The 20,633-nt window shown below is 44.4% G+C and overlaps 1 long non-coding RNA gene across 1 annotated transcript; it reads right to left on the reverse strand.

The window, feature by feature from the left end:
• Window positions 1–2,231: 2,231 nt before the first annotated feature.
• On the reverse strand, window positions 2,232–20,432 carry LOC310697194. Its single transcript, XR_014520970.1, has 4 exons — window positions 20,313–20,432; window positions 20,068–20,153; window positions 14,924–14,998; window positions 2,232–4,073 (listed from the first exon to the last, which is right to left on the reverse strand). It is a non-coding gene; the product is annotated as an uncharacterized lncRNA (long non-coding RNA).
• Window positions 20,433–20,633: the final 201 nt, after the last annotated feature.

Below are 20,633 nucleotides of genomic sequence, written 5' to 3' on the forward strand. Positions count from 1 at the left end.
AGTATATAAAGAGTGTTTGTTTCCTCTGCCTGTGGGGCGTGAAGCAAAAAATGTCTGAAAGCTCCGGAGGTGTTTCTGTTATCTTTCTGCGATAAACCTGTCTTTGGAAAGACAGGCTTCCCTGTGTCGTTATTTCTTTGCTGCTGAGACTCTGAAGCTTGTACTGCAACAAGAATCTCTGCACTGGACTTAATGAATACTCTGCAAAGAGAGCTGTTGCTGGTGGCACAGCGGAAGTGTTTACTGGACCAGTACAAACTCTCTTAGTAGTTGGCCAAGGTAGATAAAAATAAAAGACAAAAGCTGTATTTTCTTCTGTCGTTTCTTCCCAGATGGGCTGTTCTGCAGATCAGCTGGCACAACTGGTCTGGCACAACTGGACTGCCCAAGACTGCCATTGGGGCACAGAGCAGGTGAGGAGCATCAGCATGACTGTCTAGTTTTTAATTGGTGATGATTTTTTTTTATATGTACACAAATATCCCAGAAGCACGACTGCCAGACACTTCTCTTGACACCTGTCTTCTTTTATATATATATAATGACCTTTATTATTGATTTAGTGTTAGTTACATACATTATATACACATAATATATCACACTTTACATTTACACTTGGTCTTGAGAGCTGACTTCCCTCCTTCCTTCTTCCAGCTTCTTTATTTCAGCTTCAATCTCAACTTTGGATGTCCTCTCCCCTGGTGTTTTTGTTTCGACACACATATATATACAGTACATACATACACACACATATACAGTACATACATACACACACACATGCATACAGACTTATGTGCAGCACACACACACATATACAGTACACACACACACACACACACACACACACACACACACACGTATATAGATATGTATACACACATCTATACATATGTATACACACACAGATACATACACACACAAATATATATTCAGTACATATATACACACACATACACGGTACTCACACACACACACAGTGCATACACACACACACACACACACACACACACACACTGCACAGACACAAATAAAGAATAAACACACACACACACACACACACATATATATATATATATATATATATATATATATATATATATATATACACAATTCATATATTCAAACACACATATACAGTACACACATATCCACATGCATGCATACATATATATATACAGTACACACACATATACAGTACACACACAAACATATATACACACACACACACATGGGATACACAGTACATAAATACACAGTACACACAAACATATACACAGTACAAATACATACACACACACAAAAACACATATGTACACACACACACACACACACACACACACACACATATATACAATATATATATATATATGAATCTCGGGCAGCTCTGATATAGATATCTATATATATATATCTATATCAGAGCTGCTTGAGGTCCCAGCTCACAAAAGACCAGCGCCAGATTGTTGTTGTATACAAAAGTCTTTATTAAAGTTCAGTTTCACTTCCACAGGTGTAGCGTGCAGCTCTACATCTGAAACTCTAGACCACCAAAGCTCCGTCAAGATCAGCTTAGCGTCGGCAAGACAACCACAAACCAACGGACAAGCGGAGAGGGTCAACGCCATCATGCAGCGGTACCTGCAATGCTACGAGGACCAACAGCCCTCAACCCGGGTGGACTGCTCACCGCTAGCCAAGTTTGCCTACAACAACAGGAACACTACAACAACATGAACAAGTTTGCCTACAACAACACTACGCCAAAGACAAGTTCCATGTACTCTTCCCACACAGACTGACACTGGCAGATTATTTTGATGCCTGTCTTTTCACACCCACACTTTCAGCCAGCACATTGCAGGGGTTCTCATCAGCTGGGGAAACAGCACCAGAAACAAGCTCCCCAGAGGGATCACTCTCAGGGTTTGGCACAGACCACTCTTCTTGGTGGGGCAATCAACTGGAGGTGGGATGGAGCAGGGAACTGCTGAGGGGACCCTTACACGCAGCATCACCTGAGGTAACAAGGGGGGGGGGTTGGACATGGATGTGTTGGGGGAGGATCCTGGGTTCAAGCACAGATGGAAGCAGAGGAGATCAACACCAACGAGCCCATTATGGGCTGGCCAGCTGCACACCAGGTAAGAATAACGGGATCCTGCACTCACCCACACAGCACCCAGAACACATACCCAAAAGGGGGGGTAAGGGGGGCTTCAAGGGGGGGTGGATGTCAAGGGCTCAGGGATGGGAGCACGGGAGAGAGGGAATGGAGAGTAGAGGGGAAGAATCTGAGGGTGGTGTAGGGGGGGGGTTATGGCAGTGATCCAAGAGGTTCCATGCACTGCTCCAGCAAATCAGGAGATTCCCAGGAGGTGCCAATAGTCAGGGCAAGGGAGGTCCCAGGGGGGACACACCAGGAACAGGGGGCCAGCGGGGACTCCCAAAGCAGTGGGAGATCAGGACCAGTTTCCCCACCAGAGTGTGGGGGGGGGAGCCCCATGTGTCAGGGCCAGTGGAGTAGAAAGGGGGGCCAGCCACACTTGGTGTGGCATCTGGGGGGGGCACTCGCTGCCTCTGGAGTCGCAGAAGAGCCTTGGGCACAGGCTGTAGCAGAGCCGCATGTCTCGCGGAACTGGTGAGCTGTGCACGCATCTGGGCTGAAGACATCTGGCAGGCAGTGGCTCTCAGCACTCACAGCAGCCCCAGTGTGTCAGGGCTATGGAGGATGTGCCAAGCAGCCCCTCTTCACAGCTCCACTGCAGCTGCTGCCGGGCCATGTTGCATTTTCCTCACCTCTCTGCCCCCCCTCCTTCTCCAGGAGAGCAGCATCGTTTGGGCAGCAGCACCAGCGGCAGCTCGCTTCAGATCACCTGACGTGGCAGGTTAGGGGTTTGGGGGCCCAAATTACTTGCCTTGCCCCAGGTGCTAACAACTCACACTATACCGCTGGTCAGGGCCAGTGTCTCCTCCAGCTGTGAGAGAATATGAGTCAGGACTGACCACACCTATCGGAGAGTGGGAGAATGGAGGGGAGGTCAGGTCCAGCTAGCCCCCCCCCCCCAAGGGGGAAACTGACAGGAGCAGGGTGAGGGTCAGGAGGAAGGTTGCCGGCTGGGCGTGTACGCCAAGTTCAAATGTACAGGCACATGAGACAGCAGAAAACCCAGATTGGGAACCAGGCCCTAAAGCCCACCGGAGACAGGGGGAAGACTCAGGGGTGAGACCCCAGCAGACAGGCGGAACCAGAGGAGGAAGGAGCAAAGGAAGAGGTGGAGCAAGGCTAGAGTCTTAAAATGGTGTCTGGGGGAAGGAGATTCAGACACAGCTTCAGCGGTCTAGAGTTTAAGACTTAGAGCTGCACACTACAGCTGTGGAAGCAAAACTGAACTTCAATAAAGACTTCTGTATATATCAACGAACTGGAGTTGCTCCTTTGTAAGCTGGGACCTCAAGCAGCTCTGACAATAGGGTTTCTATTTTTGGAGAGACCATGGGAAAGTGCAATCTCCCTGACCATCGAAGAATACAGACTGTTCTCTGGGAGGTTACCAGGGTTAGGGGTGTGAGGAGAGGAAAAGAGACACTTCAACCAGCTGTTTGAGCAGAAATCCACCTTGAGAGAAGGCAGGCTGTGCCTGTGGAAAGGACCAGGCCTTGTGGACGTGTAGGGACTGTGCGATCTTACCCATTTAGAGAGATAGCTAGGTATTTCCCACCGTTCCCTTTGCTCCTTGCTGCTAAGAAGCGTTTCCAGTGGATGGAAGTGGACTTAGGCAGATGTAGCATTCAACATGAAGAAATAAAGCAGAGCCCATGCAGGCAACCCATCTTTTCCCACTGCTGCCTTGCCTCTTTTTCTTCTCTTTCCTTTGGCTGCCACGCTGCTGGGTCAATCAGGTGTTTGGTTAAAGGAGCTGTTTGCATCTTGTGCCCAAAGATCCCCTTTCCCCCTCTTGCCCCACAAGGCAGCAGCAGGAAGGCCCCTCTTCTCCCTCCCTGTCAGGCAAAACCTCCCTCTTCCTTCTCCTCCCCCATTTTGGGAGAAGGAATTCAGCACAGCCCATAGAGACCTGAGAAATAACGGGGGGGGGGGGGGGCTTTTTTCCAGGAAAACAGAAAGAGGGGTCTGCGTAAAAACAGGCACAGGAACTGCCAAACCCTTTCCAAAGAATAATGATGGTCTATAAACCTCTGGAAGGGACCCCAAGGGTCATCCAGTCTAACCTGCTGCATCAAAGGAGTCCCTTACGGGGAACAATCCTGCAACCTTGGTTATGCAGCAAATGTCACCCTCTTAAATGGCACTTTGAAGCCTGCTTCAGGGATGCACACCTCTCCTGCAGCTGCAAGTTCAGCCAGGAAGCAAACATGGCCATCCATTATTCTTGACTGGAAACAGAGGAAGCGCTCCTTACATCCTCCCTGGGAGCATTTCTGCAGTCAGGGGGTGGCCCTGACCCTGACCCCTAAGCCTAACCCTCTCCCTAACCCCAACCCTAACCCCTAGACTTACAACAGCAAACTTTCAACTTGTGACCTTAGTCAAAGGTAAGGGCAAAGGGACCCCTGACCATTACGTCCAGTGTTGCCAGACTCTGGGGTTGCGGCCCTCATCTCGCTTTATTGGCAAAAGAAGCTGGCATATAGCTTCCAGGTCATGTGGCCAGCATGTCTATGCCGCTTCTGGCAAACCAGAGCAGCACACAGAAACACCGGTTACCTTCCCGCCAGAGCGGGACCGATTTATCTCCTTGCACCTTGTGCTTTCCAACTGCTAGGTTGGCAGAAGCAAGGACCCAGCAACGGGAACTCAGCCCGTCGCGGGGCTTCGAACCATCAATCGGCAAGTCCTAGGCTCTGTGGTTTAACCCACAGCGCCACCCACATCCCGTAACTTAAAGGAATGCTATTTCTGTTTGTTCCTTCTGAAGAACATTCCAAAAAATCAAATGATACTACATTTATATCTACATCTGGAAAGGACCCCAAAGGTCATCCAGCCCAACCCACAGCAAGGCAGGAATATGCAGGAGAATAACCACTAACCTTGCTTCTGCTGTCAATGTTGCCCTATCAAATGGCACTTTTAAGGCAATTTAAACTGCCTCCAGAAAAGGGAAAAACCATGAGCCTGCACTAAGGGAATGCTCATGAGTATATAAAGTGCCTTTCTTTAGAACACCCCTCTTAACTTTGCAAACTGCTGCAAATTTCCAAAATGCACACATACGTGCCAGTATTTCTCAATCTAAAGGATTCAATTGGCTTTTGGTTTTGGCCCCCCTTGCAGGGGATCAGCCCACTTAGTCTCCTGCCATTGGGGCTCCCAGCCTAGATGCATGGCAGGGGACAGTCTAAAATCTTTGCTTCGCCCTTGCTGTGGAGCACATTGCACAGTCGATTTTTAAGGACTGACACACACAAACACCCCCCCTAAACTTTATTGAGACATTACTAAATAATAGGGTTTCTATTTTTGGAGCGACCGTGGGAAAATGCAATCTCCCTAAACATCGAAGAATAGAGACTGCTCTCTGGGAGGTTGCCAGGGTTATGGGTGAGGATAAAAAGAGACACTTCAACCAGCTGTTTGAGCTGAAATCCACCTTGGCAGAAGGCAGGCTACGCCTGTGGAAAGGACCAGGCCTTCTGGAGGTGTAGGGACTGTGCGGTCTTACCGATTTAGAGAGATAGCTGGGTATTTCCCACCATTCACTTTGCTCCTTGCTGCTCAGAATCTTCTCCAGTGGATGGAAGTGGACTTCGGCAGATGCACCTGCCTTTGGTAACTTCATGGAGATGTCTGGGAGCTGCCTTGCCTCTTTTTCTTCTTTCCTTTGGCGGCCACGCTGCTGGGAGAATCAGGTGTTTGCTTAAAGGAGCTGTCTGGATCTTCTGCCCCAAGATACCCTTTCCCCCTCTCACCCCACAAGACGGCAGCAGGAAGGCCCTGGCACTGGCACCTTTGAGGCACTGGCATCTGGTCTCAAAAGATCCCCTCTTCTCCCTCCCTCTGTCCGGCGAAACTGCCTAGTCCTCCCCCTTTTGGGGAGAAGGAATTCAGCACAGCCCTTTGAGACCTGAGAAATATCAGGGGGGTGGATGATTTCAAGAACTAAAAGAGGGGTCCGTGTAAAAAGAGGCACAGGATCTGCCAAGCTCAAATGAATGTGCAAGGAATAATATCCTCACAGGAAGCAAGGGGACTAGCCCATCAAACAACTAACTGTAAAGAACGCTATTTCTCTTTCTTCTTTCTGTAGCCCTTTCCAAAGAAAAACGTGGGTATATAAAGCTCTGGAAGGGACCCCAAAGGTCATCCAGTCCAACCCGCTGCATCGCAGGAACATTCAGGACTCCCTTACGGGGAACAATCCCGCAACCTTGGTGGTGAAGCAAATGTTCCCCTCTTAAATGGCACTTTGAAGGCTGCTTAAGTATAATTCAGGCATCCCCACCTCTCCTGCAGCTGCAAGTTCAGCCAGTAAGCAAACATAGCCATCCACTATTCTTCACTAGAAACAGAGAAAGCTCCGCTTATGTCCTCCCTGGGAGCATTTCAACAGTCAGGGGAGACCCTGACCCCTAAGCCTGACCCCAAGCCTCTCCCTAACCCCCTACCCTAACAACAACCCAAACCCCAACCCCTAGACTTACAACAGCAGACTTACAACTACAATTTCTGAATCGCTACAGGGATCAATTTCCGAATCACGACAGGGAAGACCTCCTGAAAGGAACAGTAGGAGAGGAAATAACATCAGAAACAAAAGATGAAACAGACATTCTAAATTGGACGTTTGGACAGAAATCTCCGACAGAGGAAGAACAACGACTCGGAGCGACAGGAAGTAAATAGCTTCAGGATGGCCCTGCAACTTCTAAGCTGGAATTGTAATGGACTTAACCTTCCGCGAAAGACAAATATTTTTTTCCACTTATTGAAAATAGAACACTTGGACTTAATTTGTCTACAGGAAAGTCATATAACAAGACTGCATAGGAAACTAATCATCAACAAGAGATTAGGCCTAAAATTTATTTCATCGGACAAAGTTAAGAAAAGAGGAGAGGTAATCTATGCAAAGGAAAAACTCTCGCCAAAGTTTTCATTTAAAGATGAACAAGGAAGATATTTGGCAATTGAAGTGCAAGTTCAAGGTGAAGGTGAGAAATTTTTGATACTAGGGATCTACGCACCTAAAGAAGGGAAGTCAGAATTCTTTAAGAAGCTGCATGAGACACTGTGGGACTATTTAGACTACAAAATAATTAGGATGGGAGACATGAATGGAGTGGTCTCTACAAATAGGGACAAAGCACAAAGACAGGGAATCACCAGAGATGAGAGACTACCAAAGACTTTCTTTGAAAGGACTGAAAATATGGACTTGATGGATATTTGTAAAACAAGGAACCCCCTCCAGAGAGAAACGGAACCTTCTTCTCTGAAGCAAGGATGACCTGGACCAGAATCGATCAAATTTGGATGACTAGTGGGTTGGCTCCAAAGATTAAGAAAGTGAAAATCGGCCCAAACACTTGCTCCTACCATAACGCCGTGAAGATGGAGATGAAATTTACAACAACGGGTCCATTCAGATGGAGGATGAATGACACCCTGTTTCGAGATGAGGAGATCCACAGAAAGGCTCAAAATATATTAAAGGACTACTTTGAAATAAATTTAAAAGCCAATGTAGAAGAAAGAGTGATCTGGGACGCAAGTAAAGCTGTAATGCGAGGATTTATAATTCAACAAAACTCAGTAAAAAAGAGAAAGCAAAATGAGAAGACAGATAAGATCTTGGAAAAGATAAAAAAAGGAGAGAAGAAATGGAGATCAAAATCAAAGTCCCAGGAGATTTTAAGAGAGATTAAGCTATATCAGACACAATACATGGAATAGATGAATCAAGAGATTGAATGGAAAATAAATCAAATGAGACAAAAGACATTGGAATCTGCAGATAAATGGGGTAAACTTCTGGCTTGGCAATGGGAAAAAAGAAAGAAACTAAACACAGTTACAAACCTAGAAGGGGACAGAAAAAATAGATCTAAACCCAACGAGATTAGAAACAGTTTTTTGAATTACTTTAAAAAATTATATTCACAAGGACCACAGAAGGAGGAGGACATAGATGAATTCCTTTAAAAAAAGGATTACAAAAAATCTCTCATCAAAGTAAGGTGGATCTAAACCAGAGAATAACAGAACAAGAGATAGAGGGTGCCATTCAGAACATGCAACGGGGCAAATCTCCAAGCTTTGAAGGAGTGGTTGGTACAACCATTTAAGGAAGTCTGCAATGAGATTTTAGAAGGGAAAAGGGCACCAGAATCGTGGAAAGAAACGTACATTACACTCATACCAAAGACAGAGACTGAAAACACTCAACTTAAGAACTACCGCCCAATATCATTACTTAATGTGAATTATAACATTTGGGCAGACATTTTGGCAAAAAGACTGAAAAGAGTGTGGATGGAGAAGATTCATAAGGACCAAGCAGGCTTTCTCCCCAAAAGGCACTTATCAGATCATGTGAAGAACATAATAGACATTTTGGAATGGCTAGAGGTGAATATAAACACTAAAGCAGTTCTGATTTTTGTGGACGCAGAGAAAGCCTTTCACCATATTTCTTAAGAGTTTTATGAAAAAGAATCTTCATGGGATGGGGGTAGGCCAAGGATTTGAGAATGGTGTGGGTGCTATACACTCTCAAAAAAAAAGGAAAACTGATTGTAAATAATAGGATAACTGAAGAATTTAAAATAGAAAAAGGGACACGACAGGGGTGCCCAATTTCCCCATTGCTTTTTCTTTCTGTTCTGGAGGTGTTGCTAAATAGGATTAGAGAGGACCAGCAGGTTAAAGGGGTACAGGTCGGAGCAAAACATTACAAGTTAAGGGCCTTTGCGGATGACTTAGTACTTACTTTACAAGAGCCAGATACTAGTACAAAAAGGGTGTTGGAGTGAATTCAAGAATTTCGTCAAGTGGCCGGATTTAAACTGAACAAACAAAAGACTAAAGTTTTGGGGGAAAATTAACAGTCATGGAGAGGGAGAAGTTCCAGAATGAAACAGGCTTGACAGTGGTTAAGAAGGTGAAAGACCTAGGGGTTCATTGGACATCTGAAAATTTGAACTTGTATAAAGACAACTATGAAATAGGTGGGTCAGAAATTAAGAAAGATTTAGAAACATAGTCAAATTGCAGTTATTAAGATGAATGTATTGACCAGAATATTATTTTTGTTTCAAACACGGCAAATTCTTGATGAGATGGACTGTTTCAAGAGGTGGCAGAAGGACATTTCAAAATTGGTCTGGCAGGGCAAAAAGCCCAGAATAAAATTTAAAATACGGACGGATGCAAAAGAAAGAGGGGGATTTGCCCTGCCGGACTTAAAATTGAATTCTGAAGCAGCAGCGTTCTGCTGGCTGAAAGAGTGGATGCTCCTCAAGAATACAGATATCTTGGATCTAGAAGGTTTGAATAATACATTGGGTTGGCATGCATATGGATGGTAGGATAAAATTAAGGTGCATAGGGCCTTCAAAAAACACATTGTCAGAAAAACATTATATAAGGTTTGGATAAGATAGAAAGATCGGTTGGAAAACAAAACCCCTAGGTGGTTGTCACCCTTGGAGGCTAAGGCGGTGAAAAAGCTTAATAAGGAAGCCAAAGGGCCAAAGTATTGGGAAATTTGAGAACAAAATGGAGACAATTGGAAGTTACAGAGTCACGAGAAAATAAAATCCAAAGTGCGAGCTTGGCTCCGTTCATATCAGATAATGGAGGTGTACAAACAAGACAGGAAAATTGGCTTCCGGGTGGAGAAATCAAAATTAGAAACTGAATGGTTAGAACCCAATACTAAGAATTTGTCAAGAATGTATAACTTGCTGCTGAAATGGAATACACGAGATAAAACAGTTTAATCAGCTAGGATGAAGTGGGCACAGGACATGGGTCATAACATTATGTTTGCTGACTGGGAATGGTTCTGGAACACCGGGATAAAATTTACGGCATGTAATGCCTTAAAGGAAAATATTATGAAAATGATCTATAGGGGGTACATGACCCCCGTCAAGCTAGCAAAAATCTATCCTTTGCCCGATAATAAGTGTTGGAAATGTAAAGAAACGGAAGGTACCTTCTATCACCTTTGGTGGACATGCCCAAAGATTAAGGCTTTTTGGGAGATAATATAGAATGAAATGAAAAAGGTACTTAAATGTACCTTCCCTAAGAAACCAGAGGCCTTTCTCCTGGGCATGGTCGGCCAATGGGTGTTGAAGAAAGATAGAACTCTTTTGATGTATGCTACAACAGCAGCAAGAAGACTCATTGCAATGTATTGGAAGACACAAGAGCTACCCACCCTGGAAGAGGGGCAGAGGAAGGGGATGGACTATAGGACATTGGCTGAGATGACGGGCAGAATCCGTGATCAGGGGAAAGAGACGGCGGAAGAAGATGGGAAGAAATTTAAAATCTATCTTAAGAACTATTATAAAATGGATGAATGTTAAAATGTCGACGTTTGGAGAAAAAAAAGGAGATTACAGCGACATATGATTAAGTTAAAGACCAGAATAAGAAAAAATATTTGAGATAAAATTATTTAGAATTTGCTGAAATAATTTTGGAAATGGGGATGTAGGAAGGGGAGGTTTGTGGGAGTCTGAGAAGTGAGGGATATGGAAAAAAAAGTTATGAAATTATACATGTTTGTATGTCTTTTTATTTGTTTGTATTGTTTAAAATATTTTGTAAAACCAAACCAAAAAAAAATTTTTTTTTAAAAAATATATATCTATCTTGGAAGGGACCTCAAGAGTCATCCAGCCCAAGACGCTGCTCGGCAAGAATATGCAGAATAACCACTAACCTTGGTTGTGCCGTCAGTCTTGCCCTATGAAAGGGCACTTTTCAGGCACTTTAAACTGCAGCTGCAAGTTGCGCCATGAAGCACCCCTTGCCACCCCCTTTCGCGGACTGGGAGTGGAGGAAGTGCTGCTGACAGTCTCCCCAGGAGCTTTTCAACAGTCAGGAGGAGACCAGAAGCCTTCGGGGGGATTGTGCATCTGCTAAGAACATTTAACACTATTTCTGTTTCTTCTCTCTGAAGCCCTTTCCAAAGAATAATGCTGGTAAATAAACCTCTGGAAGAGACCCCAATGGTATCCAGTCCAACCCGCTGCAACGCAGAAACATGCAGTTCCTTAGGGGGAACAATCCTGCAACCATGGTGGTGCAGCAAACGTTGCCCTCTTAAATGGCACTTTGAAAGCTACTTAGGTATAGTTCAGGGATCCCCACCTCTCCTACAGCTGCAAGTTCAGCCATGAAGCAAACATGGCCATGCACTATTCTGGACTGGAAACAGAGGAAGCACTGCTTACATCCTCCCTGGGAGCATTTCAACAGTCAGGGGGAGGCCCTGATCCTGACCCCTAAGCCTAACCCCAAGCCTCTCCCTAAACCCACCCCTAACAAGGACGCTAGACTTACAGCAGCAGACTTACAACTTCTGACCTTTGTCAAAGGTAAAGGGACCCCTGACCATTAGGTCCAGTCGTGTAGACTCTGGGGTTGCATGGCGCACCTCGCTTTGTTAACAGAAGGAGCCAGCGTACAGCTTCCAGGTCATGCAAGAGGCTTCTGGCGAACCAGAGCAGCTCACAGAAACACTTTCAAAATCCTAGGTGGGCAGGAGCAGGGACCCTGCGAAGGGAGCTTATCCAGTCATGTGCATTTGAACTGCCGACCTTCTAATCGGCAAGTCCTAGGCTCTGTGGTTTAACCCACGGCGCCACCCACGTCCCTTCTTTCGTACCTTTGACCCCTAGTTAAAAACTACTTTCTGTGGCCTTCTTTACTCCAACTCCAAATTGCCCAGCTTGTGGTGCATCTGGCTAGAAGTAGCATTTTCATGAGGGAAAACATCTCATAGAGAGATTTTTCTACACCTGCGGATTCAGGTGTGCATTGCAGGGCAGTCCCAAAAGAAAACTGTCTTCCTGACCCCCAGGGTTAGGGCAATTAGGGGTAGGGTATAGGGACTATACTTTGTGGGAAGCCTGTTTATTAGGACTAGTTTCTACAGTTGTGTGTGCACTGCAGTTGTGTTGGTGAAGGAAAACGCAGACAGATTCTGCTGCAAGCACACGGCTTCAGGAGACAAGGGTCCCGTCCCAACGCTCACCCCCTCAAACCCAGAAGATCACAAGACAATTTGGCTCCTACCGTGCTCAGGATGGGTGCTGCTCCTCTTCCAGGCAGGCGCTGAAGGTGGGATGAAGGCCTTATCTGTCATGATTGGGGAGGGAAGACAGATTAGGGGGGAGAAGGTACAGCATTCTCTCCATCTCCCCCTTCTACTCAGAAGTGTGTGCAGGGAAGCCCATTCCTTTCAGAAACCCTCGTTTTCCCCCACCCTTTGGTTCCCCCACCATGCATAAGTAGGCTTGTGCCCAAAACATAAGGGGGATAACAAATCTAACACTAAATCTAACATTAAGGAACGAAGCACAGAGAATTGTCAGTGGACCCAATTTCTTTCAGATGAACTGAAAGAGTAGGGATAAAAGCAGCACCCATCGTTTGTACTGCATCCTTTACTCGACAAAAATCTGGTTCTTCTTTCTCAAGCACATTCCAAAGTATCATGATACTGCATATAGACCTATATCTGGAAGGGACCCCAAAGGTCATCCGGCCCAACCCGCTGCAAGGCAGGAGTATGCCGGAGAATAACCACTAACCTTGCTTGTGCTGTCAATGTTGCCCTATTGAATGGCACTTTTCAGGCCATTAAAACTGCAGCTGCAAGTAGCGCCATGAAGCACCCCTTGCCATCCCCTTTTCCTGACCGGGAGCAGAGGAGGTGCTGCTTACAGTCTCCCCAGGAGCATTTCAACAGTCAGGAGGAACATGAATGCCTCCAGAAAAGGAAAAAACCAGGAGCCTGCACTAAGGGAACACTCATGAGTATATAGTGCCTTTCTTTAGAACACCCCTCTTAAATTTACAAACTGCTGCAAATTTACAAAATGCACACATACGTGCCAGTATTTCTCAATCTAAATGATTCAATTGGCTTTTGGTTTTGGCCTCCCTTGCAGGGGCTCAGCCCACTTAGTCTCCTGCCATTGGGGATCCCAGCCTAGGTGCAGGGCAGGGGACAGTCTTAAATCTTTGCTTCACCCTTGCTGTGGAGCACATTGCGCAGTCGATTTTTAAGGACTGACACACACAACCCCCCCCAAACTTTATTGAGAAATTAATAAATAATAGGATTTCCATTTTTGGAGCAACCGTGGGAAAATGCAATGAGTGGAATGAGTGGAAACAGAGGAAGTACTGCTTACATCCTCCCTGGGAGCATTTCAGCAGTCAGCAGGAGGCCCTGACCCAGACCCCAGAGCCTAACCCTCTCCCTAACCCCGAGACTTACAACAGCAGACTTTCAACTTGTGACCTTTCTCAAAGATAAGGGTAAAGGGACCCCTGACCATTAGGTCCAGTCATGGCCAACTCTGGGGTTGCGGCGCTCATCTCACTTTATTGGCCAAGGAAGCTGACATATAGCTTCCAGGTCATGTGGCCGGCATGTCTAAGATACTTCTGGCAAACCAGAGCAACTCACGGAAACACCGGTTACCTTCCTGCCAGAGCGGGACCGATTAATCTCCTTACACATTGTGCTTTCCAACTGCTAAGTTGGCATACGCAGGGAACCAGCAACAGGAACTCAGCCCGTCACAGGGGCTTAGAACCGTCAATCGGCAAGTCCTAGGCTCTGTGGTTTAACCCACAGTACCACCCACATCCCGTAACTTAAAGGGATACTATTTCTGTTTGTTCCTTCTGAAGAACATTCCAAAGATTCAAAAGATACTACATTTGTATCTACATCTGGAAGGGACCCCAAAGGTCATCCAGCCCAACCCACTGCAAGGCAGGAATATGCAGGAGAATAACCACTAACCTTGCTGGTGCCGTCAGTCTTGCCCTATGAAAAGGCACTTTTCAGGCACTTTAAACTAAAACTGCAACTTGCGCCATGAAGAACCCCTTGCCATCCCCTTTGGCTGACTGGGAGCAGAGGAGGTTGGGAGCAGAGGAGGTGCTGCTTACAGTCTCCCCAGGAGCTTTTCAACAGTCAGAAGGAGTCCTAAAGCCTTCGGGGGGATTGTACATATGCTAAGAACATTTATGCCTCCAGAAAAGGAAACAACCATGAGCCTGCTCAAAGGGAATGCTCATGAGTCTATAAAGTGCCTTTCTTTAGAACACCCCTCTTAACTTTAAAAACTGCTGCAAATTTCCAAATTGCATACGTACATGCCAGTATTTGTCAATCTAAAAGATTCGATTGGCTTTTGGATTTGGCCACCCTTGCAGGGACTCAGACCACAAAGTCTCCTGCCATTGGGGTTCCCAGCATAGGTGCAGGGCAGGGGACAGGATTAAATATTTGCTCCACCCTTGCTGTGGAGCACATTGCACAGTAGATTTTTTAGGACTTACACACACAACCCCCCACCCAAACTTTATTGAGACATTAATAAATAATTGGGTTTCCATTTTTGGAGCAACCATAAGAAAATGCAATCTCCCTGACCATCAAAGAATAGAGACTGCTCTCTGGGAGGTTGCCAGGGTTAGGGGTGTGAGGAGAGGAAAAGAGACACTTCAACCAGCTGTTTGAGCTGAAATCCACCTTTGGAAAAGGCGGGCTGCACCTGTGTAAAGGACCAGGCATTGTGGAGGTGTAGGGACTGTGCGGTCTTACCGATGTAGAGAGATAGCTAGGTATTCCCCACCGTTCACTTTGCTCCTTGCTGCAGAGAATCTTTTCCAGTGGATGGAAGTGCACTTAGGCAGATGAACCTGCCTTTGGTAACTTCATGGAGATGTCTGGGAGCTGCCTTGCCTCTTTTTCTTCTCTTTCCTTTGGCGGCCACGCTGCGGGGAGAATCAGGGGTTTGGTTTAAGGAACTGTACAGATCTTGTGCCCAAAGATCCCCTTTCCCCCTCACACCCCTTTTTAGGAGAAGGAATTCACCCCTTTTTAGGAGAAGGAATTCAGCACGGCCCTGTGAGACCTGGGAAATATCAGGGGGGTGGATTATTTCAAGAACTAAAAGAGGGGTCCGTGTAAAAACAGGCACAGGATCAGCCAAGCACAAATGAATGTGCAAGGAATAATAAAAATCCTCACAGATTGAAAGTGAAAGGAACACCAAGTGAAAGGAACACTATTTATCTTTCTTCTTTCTGAAGCCCTTTCCAAAGAAAAATGTTGGTATACAAACCTCTGGAAACAACACCAAAGGTCATCCAGTCCAACCCGCTGCAGAAATAATTTCCTGCAGGAACGGGAACAAATTCCACATCGACAGATAAGACAACCCAGACAATTAAGACAATACGATTTACGTCCACATACTATTGATTATTCTAAACAACAGGGTTTTCCCAAGCGCCGCAATCAACGACGACGTCTTTAGTTGTAAATTTATCCAAACGCACACTAACACAGGAAGAAGAGAGAATTTTAACTCTTGGATTGGAATTTTTTTCCACACCGAAATATAATGCGTTCCAGGCAAGGGTGGACATCTTCAAACTTCTACGTCTTGTTAAATTAAGCAACCACTTTGACAAGTTTCAGACTACACCGTCCCCATTCCGCGTTCATTCTTCATTTCACCCGCATGTAGATAAGGCCCGCCTGAATGCATTCTACCAGGTTTTAATAGAAGACATTAATAAAATAGAAAAGAGAAGACCACCTCCACACAAAAGGAATTTTACCGCAAAGGATATAGAAATCATTGCTAGCCTTCAATCGGATGAGAATATTGTGATAAAACCAGCAGATAAGGGCGGAGACATAGTTATGATGAATACTCAGGATTACACCACAGAAGTAAATAGACAACTGCAAAATAACAATTTTTATAAACCATTGCCCAAAGACCCTACCGACGATGTATCCAGAATAATCAGGACCACCTTATCGGAAGGCATATCGTTTGGATACCTCAATTAAAAAAAAAAAAATTTAATCAATAAATATCCACGTACCCCACTATTTGATAGACTTCAAAAAATTCACAAATCACTTAATGCTCCACCAGGCAGACCGATGGTCTCAGGTAATGACTCTCTTTTGGAACCCCTTTGACAGTATATGGTACATTATTTGGATCCATTCGCCATGGACACTCCATCTTATATTCTGGACACAAAAACATTTATGGAAGACGTTGAGAACACCACCATACCTAAGGAGGCCTCCCTTGACACCCTGGATGTCGAGTCGCTGTATACAAATGTCCCATTAACTGAAGTCAGGTCAATTTTAGAAACTCTTTTGGATTCCAGACTCACAAAAAACCTCCGACACATTTTTTGCTCAATATTCTGGACATCGTTTTGGATTATAACTTATTTCATTATTTAAAACAGTTCTATCTGCAAGTCAAAGGCGTAGCGATGGGCTCTGCCTATGCCCATTCCATTGCAAATATTTACATGATACACTTTGAAAAAACTTTCATCCTTCATGACAACAATCCTTTTACATCTAAAATAATCAAATAGGATCGGTTTATAGATGATTTATTCTTCGTGATACAGGATCAAGACACAGCAACACAATTCCTCCAATGGATCAACAAACAAGATCCAAATATAGGATTGTCTGGTACCATTCATGATACATCTGTTAATTTTCTGGATGTTACAGTCTTTAAAGATCATTCCCAACAACTTTAGATCCGCCCATACCATAAACCGACGGATCGAAATTCATTATTACACGCTTCGTCCTTTCACGCTCCAAATTTATTGAATAATCTACCGTATGAACAGTATTTAAGACTAAAAAAAAAGGCACCGTCACAACAGGACTACAAAATAGCGGCCTAACAAATCACAATCCATATTACAACGAGGATACACATCACGGACTCTTGCTGCGGCTCAAGATAGAGCAGAAATGAAAAACAGGAAAGAAATTCTTGTTATAAAAACCTCAGATAAACCTAGAGAAGATCGTATTTCCACATCACTGCAATTGACACCACACACTTCTAGCATGAAGAAACTCATATATAAACATTGGCATTTGTTATCCTACATCCCAGGGTGTCAAAAACCACCTATAATTGGCCTAAAAAAAAACAAGTCGCAGAGAAATTATTGGGTGAAATCGGACCAACTTACATACACGGAAGCATCAACTAAGGGCCATTAAAAATGCGGTAGCTGTAATGTATGCAAATACGCACTACAAGTAAAGGAGTTCCCTAACACACAGACTGGCTTCAAATTTCAGATGGAACATTTTAGTAACTGGAACACAAAGAATAGCGTGTATGCACGGATATGCCCATGCCAAAAGATATATATAGGCAAAAGCACTAGACCAATTAAACTACGCATAAATGAACATGGATCACGGATCCGTAACAGAATAAGAGAAGCCCCTATGGTGGAACATTATATACAACAAAAACACACGGAAGAGGATTTTGTATTCTTTATTATTTGGAAACCAAAAGTCGATCTGTATACCAGGAGAAATATGGATAGACTATTGTTACAACAGGAAGCACGATAGATTCATTGGTTTGAAACAATGTCCCCCAAGGGCTTGAATGAACATCAAGAGTACAGTTCTTTTCTCTAATAAACCACCATAGATGCCCATGGACTTTAAATCCCTTCTCTGCTTACATCTTTAAGAAGGGAGAGCCTATCCTCCCTCCCCCAATGACACACATCTAAGACAATGATTTCACTCCCTAATAGAAAACACCAGAGAAACGCAAGAAAACTTGGATGAAATTATCTAAGGTGAGAAAACACTGAACTGATGTCCATTTTTCACAAATACTTTGACTGGAAATAATAACTCTTGGAAATCATTATTTCTAGACGCATGTTGAAAAAGAACGAAAGGATACAGACTTCCAACAGATTTATAGTCGTCAAAAAACCGAGGTATGGAACCAAACATCATGATATGTGTTAACATACTTTAGAATGTATATAATTCATAATATTTAGGAACTATGGATTGAAGCACCTTGATCCATCTTCACCTATTTTTTGATATTACCAGCAGAAGAAGGCATGTACTCCGAAACAGGGCCCTGTCCTGGTTACCACGACTGAGTCGTACATCTGATTCACACTACGGATACTCCTTTGGGGTCCCATTGGATCCTTTGTTCTTTATTCCTTATTCTGATTTTATAGAATGTGGACTCTTTTTGACTGCTACGGAGACTTGTATAAAACAATGGTTGTTCATATACCTTTGTACTATATCACTGTATATTTGAAACTACATTATTTCTGTACTTAAACGTTATATCCAAACTTACCATTACTTTAAAGCTATTGTACTTACACGCTGTGTTTAAATTTACTACTAGCTTCAAACTGTTATTCTTAGCAGAATACACACGTTTTTCATTTCAACTCTTGAGTAGGAATTATTCCTTCGATTGAAACTTTGGGCCAGAGTTCTTCATATATCCTGTTCAGGAAGCAAACATAGCCATCCACTATTCTTCACTGGAAACAGAGAAAGCTCTGCTTACATCCTCCCTGGGAGCATTTCAACAGTCAGGGGAGACCCTGACCCCGAAGCCTAACCCCAAGCCTCTCCCTAACCCCCTACCCTAACAACAACCCAAACCCAAACCCCTAGACTTACAACAGCAGACTTACAACTTCTGACCTTTGTCAAAGGTCAAGGAAAAGGGACCCCTGACCATTTGATCCGGTCGTGGCCGACTCTGGGGTTGTGCTACGTATTTTATTGGCCGGCGTACAGCTTCCGGGTCATGTGGCCAACATGACTAAGTGCTTGGCCGTCATACAACTAACCTGGAGGTATGTTTCTCTTTTTCTTCTTGGTGTGGCACTTTCCAGCTCTTACGAATAGGCAGGCGTCCCTTATGGAGATCCCCCTGCAAGATTGCTGTTCACAGTACCAAAAGGGGGTAGCATTGAACTGTTAGGTGTCACAGCCTAAAGGGAGGCACCTTGGCCATCATACAACTAACTTAAAGGAATATTATTTCCGGTTCTTCTTTCTGAAGCACATTCCAAAGATTCATAGGATGGTGTATATATCTATCTGGAAGGGACCTCAAGGGTCATCCAGCCCAACACGCTGCTAGGCAGGAATATGCAGAATAACCACTAACCTTGCTGGTGCCGTCAGTCTTGCCCTATGAAAAGGCACTTTTCAGGCACTTTAAACTAAAACTGCAACTTGCGCCATGAAGCACCCCTTGCCATCCCCTCTTGCTGACTGGGAGCAGAGAAGGTGCTGCTCTAGTGCTGGCCACTACAGCAGGGGCTGATCCCCATTTCTTCTTGTGGTCTTCAATTAAGAGTATCTGCTCAAAAAATCAAACAGAAAGCAATGGAGCGTTGCCATTAAGGCTGGGGCGAGAGGGCAAACCAGGTCTTCTAGACCCAAACTGGGTTTTGGATGCTCCATTACACAAACAAGCCAGCTCGGCCTCTCTAATTATCAGGGCTTCCTTACAAATTAATTATCTTTTTAAATTTATGCCTCTTCCTAAACATTGGTCTTAAAATTTAATATGCAAGTGTACCACTTTTGGATGCTAATGAATCTCCGGTTGGATTATGTGGATAAATCAATAGGTGAGAAAGACTTGGTTCAAGCAATGGTTCATCTGAAGAAATTAGGTTTTCAACACATTGCTTTGTCACCTTTAGATAGCCTAACAAGAAAAGGAATAGGAGACAAACCTCACCAACGTGGGGGAAGCCAGGAGGTGCTGCCCTACCCCAATCAAATAAATAAAAATACTTTACTGTATTTTAACTCTACTGTACTGTTCTGTTCTGTACTTTGGGGGTTAGGGGGGATGGGGCCAAGCACCACTTGGGTGGGTGTGGTATATCAGGAGTGGGGTGGTTGAAAAATGTTCTTAAATGTTATATATTTATAGGTATTTCTATTTTTTAAATCTTACCTTCATGACTTTTCCTCCATCTCTTCTCCCTTCATCACGCAGTTTCCTCCTCCTCCTTTTCAGAACAGAAATTCAGCAGAGCAGACCTAAGAAATATCATTAAGGTCAATTATTTTCACAAGAAGGGAAAGAGGGCTCCACACCAAAGCAAACATATAATACGTCCAGCACAGATTGCAGTAGAAAAAAGAATCAAGTGGGAAAGGAGCCAGCAGACAACAAACTGGAAAAAAGGTGCTTTTCACCTTTGTTTTTTCTTGTTTATTCTTGTTTCTTCTTTCTGAAGCACTTTCCAAAAAATCATAGGATGGTGCATTTAGCTGGAAGGGAACCCAAGGGTCATCCAGTCCCACCCGCTGCAAGGCAGGAATCTGCAAAGGAACCACAAGGGTTCATTTAATAAATAATAAAAATAGTAATAAGTGAAAGAATTCGGATCTTGAGGAATGAGCTGCTTACAAAAGCTCCACTTCAAGCAGTGCTTCGTCTGAACAATACACTGTTCAGGTACAGTTTTCAATACACTAAAGGCGGTCTGGAGGGGGGGGAGCAATGGAGATTTGAAC

Source organism: Podarcis liolepis (assembly GCF_965112155.1).
Source record: "Podarcis liolepis genome assembly, chromosome: 18".
NCBI lineage: Eukaryota > Metazoa > Chordata > Lepidosauria > Squamata > Lacertidae > Podarcis > Podarcis liolepis.